The following is a 20,052-nucleotide window of genomic DNA, read 5'->3' as shown; positions in this document are numbered from 1 at the left end:
AACAGGATTCAGGACCCGGGCTTGCCAAGAGAAGGAACATCTCATGGCTCTCTTCCTCGGCAGAGCCTGTTTCCGAAAAGACACACGTTCGGCTCCTTGTCCCACACGGAAGGTGGCAGCCCTGAAAGGTGTTGCTGGTCTTCATAGTCCCCCTGCAGACTATTCACAGGCACAACAGGATCTGGGACCCGGACTTGCCCAGAGGAGGAACATCTCATGGCTCTCGTCCTCGGCAGGGCCTGTTTCCAGAAAGGCACACTTCCGGCTCCTTGTCCCACACGGAAGGTGGCAGCCCTGAAAGCTGTTGCTGGTCTTCACCGTCCCCCTGCAGGTTATTCACAGGAACAACAGGATCTGGGACCCAGGCTTGCGCCAAGGAGGAACATCTCATGGCTCTCGTCCTCGGCAGGGCCTGTATCCAGTAAGACACGTCCGGAACCTTGTCCCACACGGAAGGTGGCAGCCCTGAAAGCTGTTGCTGGTCTTCACCATCCCCCTGCAGCCTATTCACAAGCACAACAGGATCTGGGACCCGAACTTGCCAAGAGGAGGAACATCTCATGGTTCACGTTATTGGCAGGTCCTGATTCCGAAAAGGCACACGTCCGGCTCCTTGTCCCACACGGAAGGTGGCAGCCCTGAAAGCTGTTGCTGGTCTCTACCGTCCCCCTGCAGCCTATTCACAGGTACAACAGGAACTGGGACACGGGCTTGCCCAGAGGAGGAACATCTTATTGCTCTCGTCCTCAGAAGAGCCTGATTCCGAAAAGGCACACGTCCGGCTCCTTGTCCCACACGGAGGGTGGCAGACCTGAGAGGTTTTGCTGGTCTTCACTGTCCCCCTGCAGCGTATTCACAGGCACAACAGGATCTGTGACCCGGGCTTGCCCAGAGGAGGAACATCTCATGACTATCGTCCTCGGCAGGGCCTGTTTCCACAAAGGCACACGACCGGCTCATTGTCCCACACGGAAGGTGGCAGCCCTGAAAGCTGTTGCTGGTCTTCACCGTCCCCCTGCAGCCTATTCACAGGCACAACAGGATCTGGGACCCGGGCTTGCCCAGAGGAGGAACATCTCATGGCTCTCGTCCTCGGCAGAGCCTGTTTCCACTAAGGCACACGTCAGGCTCCTTGTCCCACACGGAAGGTGGCAGCCCTGAAAGCTGTTGCTGGTCTTCACCGTCTCCCTCCAGCCTATTCACAGGCACAACAGGATTCATGACCCGGGCTTGCCCAGAGAAGGAACATCTCATGGCTCTCTTCCCCATCAGAGCCTGTTTCCGAAAAGGCACACGTCCGGCTCCTTGTCCCACACGGAAGGTGGCAGCCTTGAAAGCTGTTGCTGGTCTTCACCTTCCCCCTGCAGCCTATTCACAGGCACAACAGGATCTGGGACCCGGGCTTGCCCAGAGGAGGAACATCTCATGGCTCTCGTCCTCGGCAGAACCTGTTTCCACAAAGGCACACGTCAGGCTCCTTGTCCCTAACGGAAGGTGGCAGCCCTGAAAGCTGTTGCTGGTCTTCACCGTCCCCCTGCAGCCTATTCACAGGCACAACAGGATTCAGGGCCCGGGCTCGCCCAGAGGAGGAACATCTCATGGCTCTCGTCCTCGGCAGGGCCTATTTCCACAAAGGCACACGTACGGCTCATTGTCCCACACGGAAGGTGGCAGCCCTGAAAGCTGTTGCTGGTCTTCACCGTCCCCCTGCAGCCTATTCACAGGCACAACAGGATCTGGGACCCGGGCTTGCCAGGAGGAGGAACATCTCATGGCTCTCGTCCTCGGCAGAGCCGGATTCCGAAAAGGCACACGTCCGGCTCCTTGTCCCACACGGAATGTTGTTGGAGCGGCGGAGGAATGCACATAACTCGACCCAATATGAGTTATAGAAGTGATTAAACTTTATTTGCGCAGCTAGCTCATATTTATACAGTTTGCGATAATTATGCCTACTAGTCCTAATATGATTGGTACATTGCTAATGCATGACTATCGTCCTCGGCAGGTCATGTTTCCGAGAAGGCACACGTCCGGCTCCATGTGCCACACGGAAGGTGGCAACCCTGAAAGCTGTTGCTGGTCTTCACCGTCCCCCTGCAGCGTATGCACAGGCACAACAGGATTCAGGACCCGGGCTTGCCCAGAGGAGGAACATCTCATGGCTCTCGTCCTCGGCAGGGCCTGTTTCCACAAAGGCACACGTACGGCTCATTGTCCCACACGGAAGGTGGCAGCCCTGAAAGGTGTTGCTGGTCTTCACCGTCCCCCTCCAGCCTATTCACAGGCACAACAGGATCTGGTACACGGTCTTGCGCAGAGAAGGAACATCTCATTGGTCTCGTCCTCGGCAGAGCCTGTTTCCGAAAAGACACACGTCCGGCTCCTTGTCCCACACGGAAGTTGGCAGCCCTGAAAGCTGTTGCTGGTCTTCACCGTCGCCCTGCAGCCTATTCACAGGCACAACAGGATCTGGGACCCGGGCTTACCCACAGGAGGAACATCTCATGGTTCTCGTTATTGGCATGGCCTGTTTCCGAAAAGGCACACGTCCGGCTCCTTGTCCCACATGGAAGGTGTCAGGCCGGAAAGATGTTGCTGGTCTTCACCGTCCCCCTGCAGCCTATTCACAGGCACAACAGGATCTGGGACCCGGGCTTGCCCAGAGGAGGAACATCTTATGGCTCTCATCCTCGCCAGAGCCTATTTCCAAAAAGGCACAAGTCCGGCTCCTTGTTCCACACGGAAGGTGGCAGCCCTGAAAGCTGTTGCTGGTCTTCACCGTCCCCCTGCAGCCTATTCACAGGCATAACAGGATCTGGGACCCGGGCTTGCCCAGAGGAGGAACATCTCATGATTATCGTCCTTGGCAGGGACTGTTTCCGAAAAGGCACACGTCCGGCTCCTTGTCCCACACGGAAGGTGGCAGCCCTGAAAGATGTTGCTGGTCTTCACCGTCCCCCTGCAGCCTATTCACAGGCACAACAGGATCTGTGACCCGGGCTTGCCCAGAGGAGGAACATCTCATGACTATCGTCCTCGGCAGGGCATGTTTCCAAAAAGGCACACGACCGGCTCCTTGTCCCACACGGAAGGTGGCAGACCTGAAAGCTGTTGCTGGTCCTCACCGTCCCCCTGCAGCCTATTCACAGGCACAACAGGATTCAGGACCTGGGCTTGCCCAGAGAAGGAACATCTCATGGCTCTCGTCCTCATCAGAGCCTGTTTCCGAAAAGGCACACATACGGCTCCTTGTCCCACACGGAAGGTGGCAGCCCTGAAAGATGTTGCTGGTCTTCACCGTCCCCCTGCAGCCTATTCACAGGCACAACAGGATTCAGGACCCGGGATGGCCCAGAGGAGGAACATCTCATGACTCTCGTCCTCGGCAGGGCCTGTTTCCGAAAAGGCACACGTCCGGCTCTTTTCCCACATGGAAGGTGGTAGCCCTGAAAGCTGTTGCTGGTCTTCACTGTACCACTGCAGCCTATTGACAGGCACAACAGGATCTGGGACCCGGGCTTGCCCAGAGGAGGAACATCTCATGGGTCTCGTCCTCGGCAGAGCCTGTTTCCGAAAAGACACACGTCCGGCTCCTTGTCCCACACGGAAGTTGGCAGCCCTGAAAGCTGTTGCTGGTCTTTACTGTCGCGCTGCAGCCTATTCACAGGCACAACAGGATCTGGGACCCGGGCTTGCCCAGAGGAGGAACATCTCATGACTATCGTCCTCGGCAGGGCATGTTTCCGAAAAGGCACACGACCGGCTCATTGTCCCACACGGAAGGTGGCAGCCCTGAAAGCTGTTGCTGGTCTTCACCGTCCCCCTGCAGCCTATTCACAGGCACAACAGGATTGAGGACCCGGGCTTGCCCAGAGAAGGAACATCTCATGGCTCTCTTCCCCATCAGAGCCTGTTTCCGAAAAGGCACACGTCCGGCTCCTTGTCCCACACGGAAGGTGGCAGCCTTGAAAGCTGTTGCTGGTCTTCACCTTCCCCCTGCAGCCTATTCACAGGCACAACAGGATCTGGGACCCGGGCTTGCCCAGAGGAGGAACATCTCATGGCTCTCGTCCTCGGCAGAACCTGTTTCCACAAAGGCACACGTCAGGCTCCTTGTCCCTAACGGAAGGTGGCAGCCCTGAAAGCTGTTGCTGGTCTTCACCGTCCCCCTGCAGCCTATTCACAGGCACAACAGGATTCAGGGCCCGGGCTCGCCCAGAGGAGGAACATCTCATGGCTCTCGTCCTCGGCAGGGCCTATTTCCACAAAGGCACACGTACGGCTCATTGTCCCACACGGAAGGTGGCAGCCCTGAAAGCTGTTGCTGGTCTTCACCGTCCCCCTGCAGCCTATTCACAGGCACAACAGGATCTGGGACCCGGGCTTGCCAGGAGGAGGAACATCTCATGGCTCTCGTCCTCGGCAGAGCCGGATTCCGAAAAGGCACACGTCCGGCTCCTTGTCCCACACGGAATGTTGTTGGAGCGGCGGAGGAATGCACATAACTCGACCCAATATGAGTTATAGAAGTGATTCAACTTTATTTGCGCAGCTAGCTCATATTTATACAGTTTGCGATAATTATGCCTACTAGTCCTAATATGATTGGTACATTGCTAATGCATGACTATCGTCCTCGGCAGGTCATGTTTCCGAGAAGGCACACGTCCGGCTCCATGTGCCACACGGAAGGTGGCAACCCTGAAAGCTGTTGCTGGTCTTCACCGTCCCCCTGCAGCGTATGCACAGGCACAACAGGATTCAGGACCCGGGCTTGCCCAGAGGAGGAACATCTCATGGCTCTCGTCCTCGGCAGGGCCTGTTTCCACAAAGGCACACGTACAGCTCATTGTCCCACACGGAAGGTGGCAGCCCTGAAAGGTGTTGCTGGTCTTCACCGTCCCCCTCCAGCCTATTCACAGGCACAACAGGATCTGGTACACGGTCTTGCGCAGAGAAGGAACATCTCATTGGTCTCGTCCTCGGCAGAGCCTGTTTCCGAAAAGACACACGTCCGGCTCCTTGTCCCACACGGAAGTTGGCAGCCCTGAAAGCTGTTGCTGGTCTTCACCGTCGCCCTGCAGCCTATTCACAGGCACAACAGGATCTGGGACCCGGGCTTACCCACAGGAGGAACATCTCATGGTTCTCGTTATTGGCATGGCCTGTTTCCGAAAAGGCACACGTCCGGCTCCTTGTCCCACACGGAAGGTGGCAGCCCTGAAAACTGTTGCTGGTCTTCACCGTCCCCCTGCAGCCTATTCACAGGCACAACAGGATCTGGGACCCGGGCTTGCCCAGAGGAGGAACATCTTATGGCTCTCATCCTCGCCAGAGCCTATTTCCAAAAAGGCACAAGTCCGGCTCCTTGTTCCACACGGAAGGTGGCAGCCCTGAAAGCTGTTGCTGGTCTTCACCGTCCCCCTGCAGCCTATTCACAGGCATAACAGGATCTGGGACCCGGGCTTGCCCAGAGGAGGAACATCTCATGATTATCGTCCTTGGCAGGGACTGTTTCCGAAAAGGCACACGTCCGGCTCCTTGTCCCACACGGAAGGTGGCAGCCCTGAAAGATGTTGCTGGTCTTCACCGTCCCCCTGCAGCCTATTCACAGGCACAACAGGATCTGTGACCCGGGCTTGCCCAGAGGAGGAACATCTCATGACTATCGTCCTCGGCAGGGCATGTTTCCAAAAAGGCACACGACCGGCTCCTTGTCCCACACGGAAGGTGGCAGCCCTGAAAGCTGTTGCTGGTCCTCACCGTCCCCCTGCAGCCTATTCACAGGCACAACAGGATTCAGGACCTGGGCTTGCCCAGAGAAGGAACATCTCATGGCTCTCGTCCTCATCAGAGCCTGTTTCCGAAAAGGCACACATACGGCTCCTTGTCCCACACGGAAGGTGGCAGCCCTGAAAGATGTTGCTGGTCTTCACCGTCCCCCTGCAGCCTATTCACAGGCACAACAGGATTCAGGACCCGGGATGGCCCAGAGGAGGAACATCTCATGGCTCTCGTCCTCGGCAGGGCCTGTTTCCGAAAAGGCACACGTCCGGCTCTTTTCCCACATGGAAGGTGGTAGCCCTGAAAGCTGTTGCTGGTCTTCACTGTACCACTGCAGCCTATTGACAGGCACAACAGGATCTGGGACCCGGGCTTGCCCAGAGGAGGAACATCTCATGGGTCTCGTCCTCGGCAGAGCCTGTTTCCGAAAAGACACACGTCCGGCTCCTTGTCCCACACGGAAGTTGGCAGCCCTGAAAGCTGTTGCTGGTCTTTACTGTCGCGCTGCAGCCTATTCACAGGCACAACAGGATCTGGGACCCGGGCTTGCCCAGAGGAGGAACATCTCATGACTATCGTCCTCGGCAGGGCATGTTTCCGAAAAGGCACACGACCGGCTCATTTTCCCACACGGAAGGTGGCAGCCCTGAAAGCTGTTGCTGGTCTTCACCGTCCCCCTGCAGCCTATTCACAGGCACAACAGGATTGAGGACCCGGGCTTGCCCAGAGAAGGAACATCTCATGGCTCTCTTCCTCATCAGAGCCTGTTTCCGAAAAGGCACACATCTGGCTCCTTGTCCCACACGGAAGGTGGCAGCCCTGAAAGCTGTTGCTGGTCTTCACCGCCCCCCTGCAGACTATTCACAGGCACAACAGGATCTGGGACCCGGGCTTGCCCAGAGGAGGAAAATCTTATGGCTCTCGTCCTCGGCAGAGCCTGTTTCCGAAAAGGCACACGACCGGCTCATTGTCCCACACGGAAGGTGGCAGACCTGAAAGCTGTTGCTGGTCTTCACCGTCCCCCTGCAACCTATTCACAGGCACAACAGCATTCAGGACCCGGGCTTGCCCAGAGGAGGAACATCTCATGGCTCTCGTCCTCTTCAGGGCCTGTTTCCGAAAAGGCACACGTCCGGCTCTTTTCCCACACGGAAGGTGGCAGTCCTGAAAGCTGTTGCTGGTCTTCACTGTCCCCCTGCAGCCTATTCACAGGCACAACAGGATCTTGCACCCGGGCTTGCCCAGAGGAGGAACATCTCATGGCTCTCTTCCTCGGCAGAGCCTGTTTCCGAAAAGACACACGTCCGGCTCTTTGTCCCACACGGAATGTGGCAGCCCTGAAAGGTGTTGCTGGTCTTCACTGTCCCCCTGCAGCCTATTCACAGGAACAACAGGATCTGGGATCCGGGCTTGCCCAGAGGGGGAACATCTCATGATTATCGTCCTCGGCAGGGCCTGTTTCCGAAAAGGCACTCATCCGGCTCCTTGTCCCACACGGAAGGTGGCAGCCCTGAAAGATGTTGCTGGTCTTCACCGTCCCCCTGCAGCCTATTCACAGGCACAACAGGATCTGTGACCCGGGCTTGCCCAGAGGAGGAACATCTCATGACTATCGTCCTCGGCAGGGCCTGTTTCCAAAAAGGCACACGTCCGGCTCCTTGTCCCACACGGAAGGTGGCAGCCCTGAAAGCTGTTGCTGGTCTTCACCGTCCCCCTGCAGCCTATTCACAGGCACAACAGGATTGAGGACCCGGGCTTGCCCAGAGAAGGAACATCTCATGGCTCTCTTCCTCATCAGAGCCTGTTTCCGAAAAGGCACACATCCGGCTCCTTCTCCCACACGGAAGGTGGCAGCCCTGAAAGCTTTTGCTGGTCTCTACCGTCCCCCTGCAGACTATTCACAGGCACAACAGGATCTGGCACCCGGGCTTGCCCAGAGGAGGAACATCTCATGGCTCTCGTCCTCTTCAGAGCCTGTTTCCGAAAAGACACACGTCCGGCTCCTTGTCCCACACGGAAGGTGGCAGCCCTGAAAGCTTTTGCTGGTCTTTACCGTCCCCCTGCAGCCTATTCACAGGCACAACAGGATCTGGTGACCCGGGCTTACCCAGAGGAGGAACATCTCATGGTTCTCGTTATTGGCATGGCCTGATTCCGAAAAGGCACACGTCCGGCTCCTTGTCCCACACGGAAGGTGGCAGCCCTGAAAGCTGTTGCTGGTCTCCACCATCCCCCTGCAGCCTATTAACAGGTACAACAGGATCTGGGACCCGGGCTTGGCCACAGGAGGAACATCTTATGGCTCTCGTCCTCGGCAGATCCTGTTTCCGAAAAGGCACACGTCCGGCTACTTGTCCCACACGGAAGGTGGCAGCCCTGAAAGCTGTTGCTGGTCTTCACCGTCCCCCTGCAGCCTATTCACAGGTACAACAGGATCTGGGACACGGTCTTGCCCAGAGAAGGAACATCTCATGGCTCTCGTCCTCGGCAGAGCCTGATTCCGAAAAGGCACACGTCCGGCTCTTTGTCCCACACGGAAGGTGGCAGCCCTGAAAGCTGTTGCTGGTCTTCACCTTCTCCCTGCAGCCTATTCACAGGAACAACAAGATTCAGGACCCGGGCTTGCCCAGAGGAGGAACATCTCATGGCTCTCGTCCTCAGAACAGCCTGATTCCGAAAAGGCACACGTCCGGCTCCTTGTCCCTAACGGAAGGTGGCAGCCCTGAAAGCTGTTGCTGGTCTCCACCATCCCCCTGCAGCCTAATCACAGGCACAACAGGATCTGGGACCCGGACTTGCCCAGAGGAGGAACATCTCATGGCTCTCGTCCTCGGAAGGGCCTGTTTCCGAGAAGGCACACGTCCGGCTCCTTGTCCCACACGGAAGGTGGCAGCCCTGAAAGCTGTTGCTGGTCTTCACCGTCCCCCTGCAGCCTATTCACAGGCACAACAGGATTCAGGACCCGGGCTTGCCCAGGGGAGGAACATCTCATGGCTCTCGTCCTCGGCAGGGCCTGTTTCCACAAAGGCACACGTCCGGCTACTTGTCCCACACGGAAGGTGGCAGCCCTGAAAGCTGTTGCTGGTCTTCACCGTCCCCCTGCAGCCTATTCACAGGCACAACAGGATCTGGTACACGGTCTTGCGCAGACAAGGAACATCTCATGGCTCTTGTCCTCGGCAGAGCCTGATTCCGAAAAGGCACACGTCCGGCTCTTTATCCCACACGGAAGGTGGCAGCCCTGAAAGCTGTTGCTGGTCTTCACCGTCCCCCTGCAGCCTATTCACAGGCACAACAGGATTCAGGACCCGGGCTTGCCCAAAGGAGGAACATCTCATGGCTCTCTTCCTCATCAGTGCCTGTTTCCGAAAAGGCACACATCCGGCTCCTTGTCCCACACGGAAGGTGGCAGCCCTGAAAGCTGTTGCTGGTCTTCACCGTCCCCCTGCAGACTATTCACAGGCACAACAGGATCTGGGACCCGGGCTTGCCCAGAGGAGGAAAATCTTATGGCTCTCGTCCTCTTCAGAGCCTGTTTCCGAAAAGACACACGTCCGGCTCCTTGTCCCACACGGAAGGTGGCAGCCCTGAAAGCTTTTGCTGGTCTTTACCGTCCCCCTGCAGCCTATTCACAGGCACAACAGGATCTGGTGACCCGGGCTTACCCAGAGGAGGAACATCTCATGGTTCTCGTTATTGGCATGGCCTGATTCCGAAAAGGCACACGTCCGGCTCCTTGTCCCACACGGAAGGTGGCAGCCCTGAAAGCTGTTGCTGGTCTCCACCATCCCCCTGCAGCCTATTCACAGGTACAACAGGATCTGGGACCCGGGCTTGGCCACAGGAGGAACATCTTATGGCTCTCGTCCTCGGCAGATCCTGTTTCCGAAAAGGCACACGTCCGGCTACTTGTCCCACACGGAAGTTGGCAGCCCTGAAAGCTGTTGCTGGTCTTCACCGTCCCCCTGCAGCCTATTCACAGGTACAACAGGATCTGGGACACGGTCTTGCCCAGAGAAGGAACATCTCATGGCTCTCGTCCTCGGCAGAGCCTGATTCCGAAAAGGCACACGTCCGGCTCTTTGTCCCACACGGAAGGTGGCAGCCCTGAAAGCTGTTGCTGGTCTTCACCTTCTCCCTGCAGCCTATTCACAGGAACAACAAGATTCAGGACCCGGGCTTGCCCAGAGGAGGAACATCTCATGGCTCTCGTCCTCGGCAGAGCCTCTTTCCGAAAAGGCACATGTTCGGCTCCTTGTCCCACACGGAAGTTGGCAGCCCTGAAAGCTGTTGCTGGTCTTCACCGTCCCCCTGCAGACTATTCACAGGCACAACAGGATCTGGGACCCGGACTTGCCCAGAGGAGGAACATCTCATGGCTCTCGTCCTCGGCAGGGCCTTTTTCCAGAAAGGCACACTTCCGGCTCATTGTCCCACACGGAAGGTGGCAGCCCTGAAAGCTGTTGCTGGTCTCTACCGTCCCCCTGCAGCCTATTCACAGGTACAACACGATCTGGGTCCCGGGCTTGCCGAGAGGAGGAATATCTCATGGGTCTCGTACTCGGCAGAGCCTGTTTCCGAAAAGGCACACGTCCGGCTACTTGTCCCACACGGAAGGTGGCAGCCCTGAAAGCTGTTGCTGGTCTCTACCGCCCTCTGCAGGCTATTCACAGGCACAACAGGATCTGGGACCCGGGCTTGCCCAGAGGAGAAACATCTCATGGCTCTCGTCCTCGGCAGAGCCTGATTCCGAATAGGCACATGTCCGGATCCTTGTCCCACACGGAAGGTTGTTGGAGCGGCGGAGGAATGCACATAACTCGACCCAATATGAGTTATAGAAGTGATTCAACTTTATTTGCGCAGCTAGCTCATATTTATACAGTTTGCGATAATTATGCCTACTAGTCCTAATATGATTGGTACATTGCTAATTCATGACTATCGTCCTCGGCAGGGCCTGTTTCCGAGAAGGCACACGTCCGGCTCCTTGTCCCACACGGAAGGTGGCAGCCCTGAAAGCTGTTGCTGGTCTTCACCGTCCCCCTGCAGCCTATCCACAGGCACAACAGGATTCAGGACCCGGGCTTGCCCAGGGGAGGAACATCTCATGGCTCTCGTCCTCGGCAGGGCCTGTTTCCACAAAGGCACACGTCCGGCTACTTGTCCCACACGGAAGGTGGCAGCCCTGAAAGCTGTTGCTGGTCTTCACCGTCCCCCTGCAGCCTATTCACAGGCACAACAGGATCTGGTACACGGTCTTGCGCAGACAAGGAACATCTCATGGCTCTTGTCCTCGGCAGAGCCTGATTCCGAAAAGGCACACGTCCGGCTCTTTATCCCACACGGAAGGTGGCAGCCCTGAAAGCTGTTGCTGGTCTTCACCGTCCCCCTGCAGCCTATTCACAGGCACAACAGGATTGAGGACCCGGGCTTGCCCAAAGGAGGAACATCTCATGGCTCTCTTCCTCATCAGAGCCTGTTTCCGAAAAGGCACACATCCGGCTCCTTGTCCCACACGGAAGGTGGCAGCCCTGAAAGCTGTTGCTGGTCTTCACCGTCCCCCTGCAGACTATTCACAGGCACAACAGGATCTGGGACCCGGGCTTGCCCAGAGGAGGAAAATCTTATGGCTCTCGTCCTCGGCAGAGCCTGTTTCGGAAAAGGCACACGACCGGCTCCTTGTCCCACACGGAAGGTGGCAGACCTGAAAGCTGTTGCTGGTCTTTACCGTCCCCCTGCAGCCTATTCACAGGCACAACAGGATTCAGGACCCGGGCTTGCCCAGAGGAGGAACATCTCATGGCTCTCGTCCTCTTCAGGGCCTGTTTCCGAAAAGGCACACGTCCGGCTCTTTTCCCACACGGAAGGTGGCAGTCCTGAAAGCTGTTGCTGGTCTTCACTGTACCACTGCAGCCTATTCACAGGCACAACAGGATTCAGGACCCGGGCTTGCCCATAGGAGGAACATCTCATGGGTCTCGTCCTCGGCAGAGCCTTTTTCCGAAAAGACACACGTCCGGCTCTTTGTCCCACACGGAAGGTGGCAGCCCTGAAAGGTGTTGCTGGTCTTCACCGTCCCCCTGCAGCCTATTCACAGGAACAACAGGATCTGGGACCCGGGCTTGCCCAGAGGAGAAACATCTCATGGCTCTCGTCCTCGGCAGAGCCTGATTCCGAATAGGCACACGTCCGGATCCTTGTCCCACACGGAAGGTTGTTGGAGCGGCGGAGGAATGCACATAACTCGACCCAATATGAGATATAGAAGTGATTCAACTTTATTTGCGCAGCTAGCTCATATTTATACAGTTTGCGATAATTATGCCTACTAGTCCTAATATGATTGGTACATTGCTAATTCATGACTATCGTCCTCGGCAGGGCCTGTTTCCGAGAAGGCACACGTCCGGCTCCTTGTCCCACACGGAAGGTGGCAGCCCTGAAAGCTGTTGCTGGTCTTCACCGTCCCCCTGCAGCCTATTCACAGGCACAACAGGATTCAGGACCCGGGCTTGCCCAGGGGAGGAACATCTCATGGCTTTCTTCCTCGGCAGGGGCTGTTTCCACAAAGGCACACGTCCGGCTACTTGTCCCACACGGAAGGTGGCAGCCCTGAAAGCTGTTGCTGGTCTTCACCGTCCCCCTGCAGCCTATTCACAGGCACAACAGGATCTGGTACACGGTCTTACGCAGACAAGGAACATCTCATGGCTCTTGTCCTCGGCAGAGCCTGATTCCGAAAAGGCACACGTCCGGCTCTTTATCCCACACGGAAGGTGGCAGCCCTGAAAGCTGTTGCTGGTCTTCACCGTCCCCCTGCAGCCTATTCACAGGCACAACAGGATTGAGGACCCGGGCTTGCCCAAAGGAGGAACATCTCATGGCTCTCTTCCTCATCAGAGCCTGTTTCCGAAAAGGCACACGTCCGGCTCCTTGTCCCACACGGAAGGTGGCAGCCCTGAAAGCTGTTGCTGGTCTTCACCGTCCCCCTGCAGCCTATTCACAGGCACAACAGGATTCAGGACCCGGGCTTGCCCAGAGGAGGAACATCTCATGGCTCTCGTCCTCTTCAGGGCCTGTTTCCGAAAAGGCACACGTCCGGCTCTTTTCCCACACGGAAGGTGGCAGTCCTGAAAGCTGTTGCTGGTCTTCACTGTACCACTGCAGCCTATTCACAGGCACAACAGGATTCAGGACCCGGGCTTGCCCATAGGAGGAACATCTCATGGGTCTCGTCCTCGGCAGAGCCTGTTTCCGAAAAGACACACGTCCGGCTCTTTGTCCCACACGGAAGGTGGCAGCCGTGAAAGCTGTTGCTGGTCTTCACCGTCCCCCTGCAGCCTATTCACAGGCAACAACAGGATCTGGGACCCGGGCTTGCCCAGAGGGGGAACATCTCATGATTATCGTCCTCGGCAGGGCCTGTTTCCGAAAAGGCACTCATCCGGCTCCTTGTTCCACACGGAAGGTGGCAGCCCTGAAAGCTGTTGCTGGTCTTCACTGTACCACTGCAGCCTATTGACAGGCACAACAGGATCTGGGACCCGGTCTTGCCCAGAGGAGGAACATCTCATGGGTCTCGTCCTCGGCAGAGCCTGTTTCCGAAAAGACACACGTCCGGCTCCTTGTCCCACACGGAAGGTGGCAGCCCTGAAAGCTGTTGCTGGTCTTTACTGTCGCGCTGCAGCCTATTCACAGGCACAACAGGATCTGGGACCCGGGCTTGCCCAGAGGAGGAACATCTCATGACTATCGTCCTCGGCAGGGCATGTTTCCGAAAAGGCACACGACCGGCTCCTTGTCCCACACGGAAGGTGGCAGCCCTGAAAGCTGTTGCTGGTCTTCACCGTCCCCCTGCAGCCTATTCACAGGCACAACAGGATTGAGGACCCGGGCTTGCCCAGAGAAGGAACATCTCATGGCTCTCTTCCTCATCAGAGCCTGTTTCCGAAAAGGCACACATCTGGCTCCTTGTCCCACACGGAAGGTGGCAGCCCTGAAAGCTGTTGCTGGTCTTCACCGTCCCCCTGCAGACTATTCACAGGCACAACAGGATCTGGGACCCGGGCTTGCCCAGAGGAGGAAAATCTTATGGCTCTCGTCCTCGGCAGAGCCTGTTTCCGAAAAGGCACACGACCGGCTCATTGTCCCACACGGAAGGTGGCAGACCTGAAAGCTGTTGCTGGTCTTCACCGTCCCCCTGCAACCTATTCACAGGCACAACAGGATTCAGGACCCGGGCTTGCCCAGAGGAGGAACATCTCATGGATCTCGTCCTCTTAAGGGCCTGTTTCCGAAAAGACACACGTCCGGCTCCTTGTCCCACACGGAAGGTGGCAGCCCTGAAAGCTTTTGCTGGTCTTTACCGTCCCCCTGCAGCCTATTCACAGGCACAACAGGATCTGGTGACCCGGGCTTACCCAGAGGAGGAACATCTCATGGTTCTCGTTATTGGCATGGCCTGATTCCGAAAAGGCACACGTCCGGCTCCTTGTCCCACACGGAAGGTGGCAGCCCTGAAAGCTGTTGCTGGTCTCCACCATCCCCCTGCAGCCTATTCACAGGTACAACAGGATCTGGGACCCGGGCTTGGCCACAGGAGGAACATCTTATGGCTCTCGTCCTCGGCAGAGCCTGTTTCCGAAAAGGCACACGTCCGGCTACTTGTCCCACACGGAAGGTGGCAGCCCTGAAAGCTGTTGCTGGTCTTCACCGTCCCCCTGCAGCCTATTCACAGGTACAACAGGATCTGGGACACGGTCTTGCCCAGAGAAGGAACATCTCATGGCTCTCGTCCTCGGCAGAGCCTGATTCCGAAAAGGCACACGTCCGGCTCTTTGTCCCACACGGAAGGTGGCAGCCCTGAAAGCTGTTGCTGGTCTTCACCTTCTCCCTGCAGCCTATTCACAGGAACAACAAGATTCAGGACCCGGGCTTGCCCAGAGGAGGAACATCTCATGGCTCTCGTCCTCGGCAGAGCCTGTTTCCGAAAAGGCACATGTTCGGCTCCTTGTCCCACACGGAAGTTGGCAGCCCTGAAAGCTGTTGCTGGTCTTCACCGTCCCCCTGCAGACTATTCACAGGCACGACAGGATCTGGGACCCGGGCTTGCCCAGAGGAGGAACATCTTATGGCTCTCGTCCTCAGAACAGCCTGATTCCGAAAAGGCACACGTCCGGCTCCATGTCCCTAACGGAAGGTGGCAGCCCTGAAAGCTGTTGCTGGTCTTCACCGTCCCCCTGCAGCCTATTCACAGGCACAACAGGATCTGGGACCCGGACTTGCCCAGAGGAGGAACATCTCATGGCTCTCGTCCTCGGCAGGGCCTTTTTCCAGAAAGGCACACTTCCGGCTCATTGTCCCACACGGAAGGTGGCAGCCCTGAAAGCTGTTGCTGGTCTCTACCGTCCCCCTGCAGCCTATTCACAGGTACAACACGATCTGGGTCCCGGGCTTGCCGAGAGGAGGAACATCTCATGGGTCTCGTACTCGGCAGAGCCTGTTTCCGAAAAGGCACACGTCCGGCTCCTTGTCCCACACGGAAGGTGGCAGCCCTGAAAGCTGTTGCTGGTCTCTACCGCCCCCTGCAGGCTATTCACAGGCACAACAGGATCTGGGACCCGGGCTTGCCCAGAGGAGAAACATCTCATGGCTCTCGTCCTCGGCAGAGCCTGATTCCGAATAGGCACACGTCCGGATCCTTGTCCCACACGGAAGGTTGTTGGAGCGGCGGAGGAATGCACATAACTCGACCCAATATGAGATATAGAAGTGATTCAACTTTATTTGCGCAGCTAGCTCATATTTATACAGTTTGCGATAATTATGCCTACTAGTCCTAATATGATTGGTACATTGCTAATTCATGACTATCGTCCTCGGCAGGGCCTGTTTCCGAGAAGGCACACGTCCGGCTCCTTGTCCCACACGGAAGGTGGCAGCCCTGAAAGCTGTTGCTGGTCTTCACCGTCCCCCTGCAGCCTATCCACAGGCACAACAGGATTCAGGACCCGGGCTTGCCCAGGGGAGGAACATCTCATGGCTCTCTTCCTCATCAGAGCCTGTTTCCGAAAAGGCACACATCCGGCTCCTTGTCCCACACGGAAGATGGCAGCCCTGAAAGGTGTCGCTGGTCTTCACCGTCCCCCTGCAGCCTATTCACAGGCACAACAGGATTCAGGACCCGGGCTTGCCCAGGGGAGGAACATCTCATGGCTCTCGTCCTCGGCAGGGCCTGTTTCCACAAAGGCACACGTCCGGCTACTTGTCCCACACGGAAGGTGGCAGCCCTGAAAGCTGTTGCTGGTCTTCACCGTCCCCCTGCAGCCTATTCACAGGCACAACAGGATCTGGTACACGGTCTTGCGCAGACAAGGAACATCTCATGGCTCTTGTCCTCGGCAGAGCCTGATTCCGAAAAGGCACACGTCCGGCTCTTTATCCCACACGGAAGGTGGCAGCCCTGAAAGCTGTTGCTGGTCTTCACCGTCCCCCTGCAGACTATTCACAGGCACAACAGGATTGAGGACCCGGGCTTGCCCAAAGGAGGAACATCTCATGGCTCTCTTCCTCATCAGAGCCTGTTTCCGAAAAGGCACACATCCGGCTCCTTGTCCCACACGGAAGGTGGCAGCCCTGAAAGCTGTTGCTGGTCTTCACCGTACCCCTGCAGACTATTCACAGGCACAACAGGATCTGGGACCCGGGCTTGCCCAGAGGAGGAAAATCTTATGGCTCTCGTCCTCGGCAGAGCCTGTTTCCGAAAAGGCACACGACCGGCTCCTTGTCCCACACGGAAGGTGGCAGACCTGAAAGCTGTTGCTGGTCTTCACCGTCCCCCTGCAGCCTATTCACAGGCACAACAGGATTCAGGACCCGGGCTTGCCCAGAGGAGGAACATCTCATGGCTCTCGTCCTCGGCAGAGCCTGTTTCCGAAAAGGCACACGTCCGGCTCTTTTCCCACACGGAAGGTGGCAGTCCTGAAAGCTGTTGCTGGTCTTCACTGTACCACTGCAGCCTATTCACAGGCACAACAGGATCTGGGACCCGGTCTTGCCCATAGGAGGAACATCTCATGGCTCTCGTCCTCTTCAGAGCCTGTTTCCGAAAAGACACACGTCCGGCTCCTTGTCCCACACGGAAGGTTGCAGCCCTGAAAGCTTTTGCTGGTCTTTACCGTCCCCCTGCAGCCTATTCACAGGCACAACAGGATCTGGTGACCCGGGCTTACCCAGAGGAGGAACATCTCATGGTTCTCGTTATTGGCATGGCCTGATTCCGAAAAGGCACACGTCCGGCTCCTTGTCCCACACGGAAGGTGGCAGCCCTGAAAGCTGTTGCTGGTCTCCACCATCCCCCTGCAGCCTATTCACAGGTATAACAGGATCTGGGACCCGGGCTTGGCCACAGGAGGAACATCTTATGGCTCTCGTCCTCGGCAGATCCTGTTTCCGAAAAGGCACACGTCCGGCTACTTGTCCCACACGGAAGGTGGCAGCCCTGAAAGCTGTTGCTGGTCTTCACCGTCCCCCTGCAGCCTATTCACAGGTACAACAGGATCTGGGACACGGTCTTGCCCAGAGAAGGAACATCTCATGGCTCTCGTCCTCGGCAGAGCCTGTTTCCGAAAAGGCACACGTCCGGCTCTTTGTCCCACACGGAAGGTGGCAGCCCTGAAAGCTGTTGCTGGTCTTCACCTTCTCCCTGCAGCCTATTCACAGGAACAACAAGATTCAGGACCCGGGCTTGCCCAGAGGAGGAACATCTCATGGCTCTCGTCCTCGGCAGAGCCTGTTTCCGAAAAGGCACATGTTCGGCTCCTTGTCCCACACGGAAGTTGGCAGCCCTGAAAGCTGTTGCTGGTCTTCACCGTCCCCCTGCAGACTATTCACAGGAACAACAGGATCTGGGACCCGGGCTTGCCCAGAGGAGGAACATCTTATGGCTCTCGCCCTCAGAACAGCCTGATTCCGAAAAGGCACACGTCCGGCTCCTTGTCCCTAACGGAAGGTGGCAGCCCTGAAAGCTGTTGCTGGTCTTCACCGTCCCCCTGCAGCCTATTCACAGGCACAACAGGATCTGGGACCCGGACTTGCCCAGAGGAGGAACATCTCATGGCTCTCGTCCTCGGCAGGGCCTTTTTCCAGAAAGGCACACTTCCGGCTCATTGTCCCACACGGAAGGTGGCAGCCCTGAAAGCTGTTGCTGGTCTCTACCGTCCCCCTGCAGCCTATTCACAGGTACAACACGATCTGGGTCCCGGGCTTGCCGAGAGGAGGAACATCTCATGGCTCTCGTCCTCGGCAGAGCCTGATTCCGAATAGGCACACGTCCGGATCCTTGTCCCACACGGAAGGTTGTTGGAGCGGCGGAGGAATGCACATAACTCGACCCAATATGAGTTATAGAAGTGATTCAACTTTATTTGCGCAGCTAGCTCATATTTATACAGTTTGCGATAATTATGCCTACTAGTCCTAATATGATTGGTACATTGCTAATTCATGACTATCGTCCTCGGCAGGGCCTGTTTCCGAGAAGGCACACGTCCGGCTCCTTGTCCCACACGGAAGGTGGCAGCCCTGAAAGCTGTTGCTGGTCTTCACCGTCCCCCTGCAGACTATTCACAGGCACAACAGGATTCAGGACCCGGGCTTGCCCAGAGAAGGAACATCTCATGGCTCTCTTCCTCATCAGAGCCTGTTTCCGAAAAGGCACACATCCGGCTCCTTGTCCCACACGGAAGATGGCAGCCCTGAAAGGTGTCGCTGGTCTTCACCGTCCCCCTGCAGCCTATTCACAGGAACAACAGGATTCAGGACCCGGGCTTGCCCAGGGGAGGAACATCTCATGGCTCTCTTCCTCATCAGAGCCTGTTTCCACAAAGGCACACGTCCGGCTACTTGTCCCACACGGAAGGTGGCAGCCCTGAAAGCTGTTGCTGGTCTTCACCGTCCCCCTGCAGCCTATTCACAGGCACAACAGGATCTGGTACACGGTCTTGCGCAGACAAGGAACATCTCATGGCTCTTGTCCTCGGCAGAGCCTGATTCCGAAAAGGCACACGTCCGGCTCTTTATCCCACACGGAAGGTGGCAGCCCTGAAAGCTGTTGCTGGTCTTCACCGTCCCCCTGCAGCCTATTCACAGGCACAACAGGATTGAGGACCCGGGCTTGCCCAAAGGAGGAACATCTCATGGCTCTCTTCCTCATCAGAGCCTGTTTCCGAAAAGGCACACATTCGGCTCCTTGTACCACACGGAAGGTGGCAGCCCTGAAAGCTGTTGCTGGTCTTCACCGTCCCCCTGCAGACTATTCACAGGCACAACAGGATCTGGGACCCGGTCTTGCCCATAGGAGGAACATCTCATGGGTCTCGTCCTCGGCAGAGCCTGTTTCCGAAAAGACACACGTCCGGCTCTTTGTCCCACACGGAAGGTGGCAGCCCTGAAAGGTGTTGCTGGTCTTCACCGTCCCCCTGCAGCCTATTCACAGGAACAACAGGATCTGGGACCCGGGCTTGCCCAGAGGGGGAACATCTCATGATTATCGTCCTCGGCAGGGCCTGTTTCCGAAAAGGCACTCATCCGGCTCCTTGTTCCACACGGAAGGTGGCAGCCCTGAAAGATGTTGCTGGTCTTCACTGTACCACTGCAGCCTATTGACAGGCACAACAGGATCTGGGACCCGGGCTTGCCCAGGGGAGGAACATCTCATGGGTCTCGTCCTCGGCAGAGCCTGTTTCCGAAAAGACACACGTCCGGCTCCTTGTCCCACACGGAAGGTGGCAGCCCTGAAAGCTGTTGCTGGTCTTCACCGTCCCCCTGCAGCCTATTCACAGGCACAACAGGATTGAGGACCCGGGCTTGCCCAGAGAAGGAACATCTCATGGCTCTCTTCCTCATCAGAGCCTGTTTCCGAAAAGGCACACATCCGGCTCCTTCTCCCACACGGAAGGTGGCAGCCCTGAAAGCTGTTGCTGGTCTCTACCGTCCCCCTGCAGACTATTCACAGGCACAACAGGATCTGGCACCCGGGCTTGCCCAGAGGAGGAACATCTCATGGCTCTCGTCCTCTGCAGAGCCTGTTTCCGAAAAGACACACGTCCGGGTCCTTGTCCCACACGGAAGGTGGCAGCCCTGAAAGCTTTTGCTGGTCTTTACCGTCCCCCTGCAGCCTATTCACAGGCACAACAGGATCTGGTGACCCGGGCTTACCCAGAGGAGGAACATCTCATGGTTCTCGTTATTGGCATGGCCTGA

This window comes from Accipiter gentilis, chromosome 35 (genome assembly GCF_929443795.1).
Source record: "Accipiter gentilis chromosome 35, bAccGen1.1, whole genome shotgun sequence".
In the NCBI taxonomy this organism is placed as follows: Eukaryota; Metazoa; Chordata; class Aves; order Accipitriformes; family Accipitridae; genus Astur; species Astur gentilis.
Note: the sequence above shows the minus strand (reverse complement) of the source record.